The 7,640-nt window shown below is 46.8% G+C and overlaps 1 non-coding gene across 1 annotated transcript; it reads right to left on the reverse strand.

Moving 5' to 3' along the window:
* Positions 1-5,115: 5,115 nt before the first annotated feature.
* Positions 5,116-5,190, reverse strand: TRNAS-GGA (transfer RNA serine (anticodon GGA)). Its single transcript has one exon. It is a non-coding gene; the product is annotated as a tRNA-Ser (tRNA).
* Between the last annotated feature and the right edge of the window lie 2,450 nt (positions 5,191-7,640).

The raw sequence follows: 7,640 nt of genomic DNA on the forward strand, positions 1-7,640 counted from the left end.
GCGATTCACGCTCGGCCGTCAAAGCCTTTCAGAAGGAGCAGTTGCAAGCCAAGCACTACAAATATTCAATAGATCCGCACCGCTGCAGCATCACACCATCTGCTGGTTCCCGGCGCACCTCGGAGAGATCGAGGACGCCCCTCGCAATCTTAATGAGATGGCTCACAGGAGCGCGCGAGGCCTAACCCTCCGCGACGCCACCTATTCTGGTCGTGACCATCCCAGCGAGAATCTGGACCCTCCCTCCACATATAACGAGATCATAAAGCACTTTTATCGAGACCGCAGAATATTCAGCACACCTCACAATAAGCTCACCAGGCCTCAAGCCCTGACGTTCAGAATGCTTCAAACCAACACGTACCCCACGCAGAACAGACTACATCACTACATGCCTGACCTATACAAAACATCATATTGCGAAAATTGCCATAGCACACTAGACGTACATCACTTGCTCTGACCGTGTGGTCGGACCCACGCAAACAAGGATCAAGACTCCACCAGGCTACAAGACGCATTACGCAGCACGGACCTGGCGGAGCAGCTCTGGGCTGTCCAGCGAGCCCACGATGCGTCCAGGGAGTTACAACTCCCGGTCCCAATGTGGGAGTAGCCCGCTCTATGGGACCTTCCGCCCCGTAGCTCGCAGAACCTTTCAATAAGGTTACTCCATCCATCCATCCATCCATCCACCTGGCCACAGCAACATCCGTTAGAGCACGGTCCAGATAACGCAGCGCAACAAAACACTGAGACCAACGCAAACCTGCCCGCGCGGCGCCTTTGCCACGCTACGAAACCTACGGAGCAACACGTGTGAGCGCATAGAAGAATAACAGAGCCGCCATTGTAGCCCGAAAGGCGGGGCCACTACACCAAAGAAATAAAAAAAACAGCAAAACAAAGGAGAACCTACTGCATCATTTCCTCCACACTTTTCTCCTAGCGCGCGGAGGGGGTAGGGCCTCTCCTCAGTTTCCTTCCTCCATGCAAACTGAGAAAGACGAAACTAGCGCATAGAGTAACATAGTAAACCACAAGAGCGGACACTCGAGCCGTTTCGCGGCCGAGCTATTGGCCTCGAGCTCCACCACTGGAAAAGCTGGCGCCACTGTCGGCGTGACGTGCTAGGAGGGATCACGTGGACATAGCGGCCGCGTCGGCTGCTTCGGGCGCGCCGAAGCGAGCTGAAAAGGAGTTTAAATTCCCTCGTACGCTGCGGTCCTCATTTAGTGGCGAAATTTTCCCGCTTCGAGTGTCTCCTTTACAACGCTTGAAAGCACTAAAATAGGTAGTGGCTGCCTTTGAAGGCGCGCAACATGGTAGGCTAATGCTCGGTGCCGCAGGGCCGGACGCTCGTAACGGAGGCCGGTGTCAGCCTTATTCACACGTAGCCGCAGGACAAGAAGCTGCGTGAAGCTTGGCTCGCGAAAGATGGAATGGAATGGAAAAACTTTATTTCTCTATATCTCAGAGAGATTAGCGGTGGGCAGGTGTCTTCATGTTTTGAGTCCTGTAAACCGGCAAACAGTCATCGGCTACAACTCGGGTATGCAGCAAGCACAGACGTGAGGAACATTTCTGCTACGGCGCCCGGTCTGCGATGTTCTGAAAACGTGCACTGAGACGCTCGCCCCGAGTCCGCTGCCCGACTAATGTCGTGACGGTTTGGTCTATGAACTTGTCGATGCTATAGATACTGGCAAGTTCAGTGGAGTAGAAAGGCAGCGGTAAGAAGCACATTTAAAGAAAGCATGGCATATGGTCATGTTTCTGCTATGAATTAATGCGCTAAATTACAAAAAAGGAGCAGCGGGAAATTGCACGCTGAGAACACCGATAAACATACAGTGCGAAGCAACTCGAGAAATAGTATTGAAAGGTCAAAGAATTTAGAAGAAAAAAAAAAGATTGAATCGTCGCGACGGCACATCACAGTCCCCCGTAGGCGTCGAAGTCTCTACAATGAAATTATTTTTGAACAGCTGTGATAGCGCCCACGCAACAATGGTTGCTTGTATACTGTCAAATGCTCATATTCTGCGGCCTAAAGCTCATGGCACGGTGCGGAAACGCGCGCGCGGTGAAAACGAAACAGTGCGCGGACAAGCATGCAGACGCGACGTCGGTCGCTGCGAATCTGCGCGATCGCTGCATTGAGGCTTCGTTCTATTACACTCCATTTAGTTATACAAACACTATAAGAACATATTTCACATAGTTTGCTCTCAGCGTTTACCTACTTTTCACGCAAGAAGCCGGTTCGGAAGACTTCACCGCGGCGACCGCGCGCAGTGGCGTTCACTGTACGTATTCGGTGAAGAGATAGCGTCTGTAAACGATTGTGTGCTTTCAGTTTGTCCAAGATTATTATTTAGACAGTAATAAACTTCTCTCGTTTCGAAAGTACTTACAGAAATGTCCGGGAGAGCTCGCGCGTGGTGTTTTCAGTGAGCGCTGACAGCAAAACCTATGAGGGGGGCGCCACGTGATCCCTCATAATACGCCAGCGAGGCGCTTCCGATAGATGGCGACTCCGTAACTCCTCGCCGCCAATGGAGCTTTGCCGATTCCGCTAGGTGGCAGAGCCTATCAAGAAAATGTGGCTGTTGCTGCGGCTGCGGCTAGCAGCTAGACAGGCGGCACGACCACTCGGCACGACCGAACGCGTGCGTCTATTTGTCGTAGAAAAATCGCTCACGTGACCTGATCCTAGGTGCCTAGGGAGCCTACCATGTTGCGCGCCTTCAAAGGCAGCCACTACCTATTTTAGTGCTTTCAAGCGTTGTAAAGGAGACACTCGAAGCGGGAAAATTTCGCCACTAAATGAGGCGCATCGTTTAGGGATTTTTGAGAAGGCGCGATGCTGGCGCCGAGCGACGCCTTGGCGTGTTCGTCGTCGGCGTGATCGTATTCGGCGTGATCGATCGTATTCAATGCAGGAGCACAATGCGGATTCATGCCCCTGCTTTTGGCTGGACTGCACACGCTCTTTGAGAGTTGATTCATTTCATTGATTCATTCTTTGATTAAGCGCGAGACCTAGCAATGGGTAGCCCAAATATAGATTTGAGAAAACCAAAACGAATTGAGCAGTAATAAGCTAAAGGGTTGTTTTGGTGTAGACCAGTGGCCAAGTCCGGATATGAAGGAGGAGGAAGAAAAGCCGAGTCTTTCCACTTCAACACTGGGAGGCACAACTCCCACAAATAAATACGACTCTTACTTATTTGACTTTTTTAAGGAGATTACCGACTTGCATCGGGAAGTGTTCAGTTCAACAAACACTGCATGAAGTAAGCTTCCTGCGCATATTTCACCAGCTACTGCATCATTGTTTCACATTATGACTGAAACTGCAATTTTCTTTATGCCACAACTTGCCCAGTTTTGTGTTTAGGATGTTAGCAGTGCTATTAAGGCACTTAAATACTCATGAACAGTAGAAAGAAAAAAATAAAAGTAAGAAAACAGTGGCTTTTTCTGCATAGACTATGCATACACCTGGTGCTCTTATGGTCATTTTTTCCCTATCCGCTAAACCATTCTAAACAAGAAAGGTTTATATACACACAAGTTTACCACAGGTATCCTTCGTAAGCAAAGTATATTTATTCCGTGACATATTCTGCAGCCCTGCTATTGGGCTTTCCTTCCTTCCTTTTCAGCTGTGCAGGAGAAGTGATGAGACAGTTTGACAATTTTAATCGTTTAAAGACTTAGCGAAACCTTTTTCGGGTTGTTTTTTTCTAGGTTTCAGACTCTGCACATTGCATGTTAAGGCGTGTTCTCTGTGTTAGTTGCTTTTTCTTTATGGGTAGGGCATGTCAACATTTTTTACACCATGTCAAGTATGATACAACCGACAATATGATGTCGGTTGTTTGTGTCCAAGGCCGTTATACAGCGTGATTGTAGCATTTTGCCAAGTTTTGCCTCTGCCACCCAAGCTTCAAAGATTGCTACCCACTGCTGGTGGCATGACACATGTCACATTTCTTTTTCAATGAAAGAAAGTCTGTCACGCATCCTGTGCACTGGTTGTCTTTTATCTCTTTGAATTGCAATTTGTTGCCTATATTTGCTATTTTGTTGCATTTCAGATTAGGAATGGCTATCATAATTGACATTTAACCATATTGCACACAATGTGGATGATATGTGATTACAATATATGGTCACCATAAATATAATAGAAGTTAATAATTCAAGAATAGCGCTTTTGCATGGTGGTACAGCCATGAATTGTGGCTATAAGGTACCAGCGCTGCAGGTAGCACTGCTTGTGCAAAACATAGTTCAACTCTACTACTTTCAAACATCATTGTTTTTATATGCATTTGTACAGCTCCAGTTTCTGTGAACAACACACATCTGGTGGAAGAGTGGCTTGCCCCTGCAGTTGGGTCCAATGAATAGCCAAATTTCTGCCTGCTTTCATGTCATTAGCATATTAGTAAAAGTAGACGTTTTTATAGTAGCCTGTTTGCCCAGTGTAGAAGCCGCTGCAGGGTGTCAGGATCTCATACACATCTTCAGCTTTGCAGGAGACACAGCATCTGGCACATAGTTTGTCACAGGTCATTTATTCGGGGCAAGTTGAGTTTACTCACTAGCAAAGGGAGAACCAAGCTTGTTGGATATGAAGTAAACCGCCTGTATACTCAGAGGCCTTCTTCATTTCGTGTGACATATGTGGTTATAGCGACCCTTGTTTTAAGCACTTCTTGTCCAGCAGCGGTCGTTTCCTTTTGAAACACTCAGGGTAGCTTTGAGCAAGCTGGACAGGAATAACACTGAAAAACCAGCAGATGTTAATTGTCGCACTTATCCTGCGAAGCTTCGTACAGCATGATGAGGGCGTAAATAAATGAGGGTGTTCCTCAAGGCCTTGTAGCACATGTCACGAGTTTGGAGCAACATGATCTATAGTACTTTTTTGATCGCATGCTATAGGTTTAGCAGGTGACGTAGTAGTTCTGCGGAATCCCGCAAGGTGGAGAGAAGTAATGAATAAAGAGAAAATCAGACATCCACTCGTTCGTAGAAATTGCTACAAAGGAAACCCACACGGGTTCATCGAAAGAAAGGCCTCATAGTTGAAGAAAAATTCGTCCTGGTCCGGGACTCGAACCCGGGACCACCGCCTTTCCGGGGCAGCCGCTCTACCATCTGAGCTAACCAGGCGGCTAGCAGATGGCAGGGCGAAGTTGAATTTGTCGACAACACGAAGCAAAGGCAAGTGTTTGACGTAGTAGTTCTGCGGCATCCCGCAAGGTGGAGGAACCCGTATGGGTTTCCTTTGTAGCAATTGCTACGAACGGGCGGATGTCTGATTTTCTGTTTATTCAGGTTTAGCAGGTGTGACCATGGTTGAAGTGCAGTGCAAGGTCAAGAAAACATATCTATGAGCAGAACCCTGGTAAAGGAGACCCTGGGAAAACTAGTGGGAAGCCTGTTGAACATCTGGTTGACCCACTTGCTGGCTCCATCAGGCAAAGTATGATAAAGAGAAGGAAGTCATCATCATATCAGAAGGTTTTTACATATAAACACTGTGCTAAGGTCATAACATTCCAACAAGTCTTAGTGCGCAGGCTATGCACGACCAACTACATATGCCTTCTGTTCGGACATTTGCTCATTGTAACTAACCAGGATGGAGTGGACAAAAAACGAACAGCAGCTCCATTAAATTGGTTTCACGGGTATCAAGTGTTTTGTAAGTGTACATTGCCATACTCCCCAATGCCGCCTTGGGTGACATCAGCAAGGACCAGCTAGAGGCAAGGGGTAATAGACATCTTTATAAGCTAAAGATACATGCAAGCATGGAGAGCACATTGTGTCCAAAAAGTAGGCACTTCACGGGGGCACTGGAGAAGGAACAGATTATTTACAGCGGGCAAAGACAAGCTACTAAACACCAAACACTGTTGCCATGTAACGACCTCTGAAACAATTCTTTTTAAAGAGGAAATCATCTTTGTGAATCCATAAAGAGGGCAGATGGGCAAAGCCCCTTCAGTAATGCTGCCAGCTTCAAAAGCCCACTTTGCACATCCTGAATGCTTCCTTCTTACGACTTTGCTGGGTGCAAGCATTCTACTACCCAAAAGCTGTCATTGAGAGCACTGTTGGTTTGGTGGCAATACAGTTCAGAAGCGATTGCAACAAACCTCCCTTCCTAGTTGGCCTGGATACTCACGGTGCTTATGAAGCAGCACCATGAGGCAAGCAAGGTGAACGGATGCCTCCAAGCCCTTGTTCGTTTATCACACTGTTCTGTTAGTAACAACCATGAGACTTGAAACCAACAAGCTCAAGTTCAGCACTCGCGTGGTTACTGCGAGGATCCATAAAAAGCACAAGAACAGAAAACTCAAGGGAAAGCCTAAAGCACCATTTAACACTTAGTATTGCTGCAGCCCACCCCCTTCTTTTATTTTGTCTGGTCGTGCTACATCTTTTTACTATAGATAGGCATCAGCTTAGGCGATGTTCCCAATCAGAGCCCAATTTTTATATACACTATGTGCTGGTTCAAAGAGGCTCGAAAAACTGCAATGGAAGCTTCAAGTAGAAAAGGTGCCTGGAAGAAAAAAAAAAGCTGTGCTGCAACCATCTCGGCAAAATCCTGTCCCCTTAATAAAATTTGTGCTTTCATACCAATTTGAGCCCTCCAGTTTAGAGTAAAGTACCAGTGCACTTATGAACAATGTATCAATTCTCAAAGAGCATGTGCAGTCCAGCCAAAAGCAGGGGCAAGAATCTGCATTGTGCTCCTGCGTTGAAGGTGAATAACACGTGCCATAATGGCGAATGTGCTTTAGTAAGCTTCCCTGCAATATGAATTTGTAATGTACAAAGAATTGTCAATGAAGCTTACCACGAGTACAGATGCACTTGCAAATTATGTCACAATTGAAAATAATGAGCACAGTGTAAACCTATGTGCCCTTTCCACTCACAGTATGCTTTACTGCACGATGCTTATTTACAACCCTGTATTGCACCTGGCAATACGAACCTGGCAACGTTTAACGCTAGAACGTTATCTAGTGAGGCGAGTCTAGCAGTGCTATTGGAGGAATTAGAGGGCAGTAAATTGGATATAATAGGGCTCAGTGAAGTTAGGAGGCCAAAAGAAGGATATACAGTGCTAAAAAGCGGGCACGTCCTGTGATACCGGGGCTTAGCTGAGAGACGAGAACTAGGAGTCGGATTCCTGATTAATAAGAACATAGCTGGTAACATACAGGGATTCTATAGCATTATCGAGAGGGTGGCATGTCTTGTTGTGAAACTCAATAAGAGGTACAAAATTAAGGTTTTACAGGTCTACGCCCCTACATCCAGTCATGATGACCAGGAAGTCGAAGACTTCTATGAAGACGTGGAATCGGCGATGGGTAAAGTCAAAACAGAATACAGTATACTGATGGGCGACTTCAATGCCAAAGTAGGCAAGAAGCAGGCCGGAGACAAGGCAGTGGGGGAATATGGCATAGGCACTAGGAATAGCAGGGGAGAGTTATCAGTACAGTTTGCGGAACAGAATAATATGCGGATAATGAATACCTTCTTCCGCAACCGAGATAGCCGAAAGTGGACGTGGAGGAGCCCGAACGGGGAGA

The sequence above is a fragment of the Dermacentor andersoni genome, unplaced genomic scaffold (assembly GCF_023375885.2).
Source record: "Dermacentor andersoni unplaced genomic scaffold, qqDerAnde1_hic_scaffold ctg00000051.1, whole genome shotgun sequence".
In the NCBI taxonomy this organism is placed as follows: Eukaryota; Metazoa; Arthropoda; class Arachnida; order Ixodida; family Ixodidae; genus Dermacentor; species Dermacentor andersoni.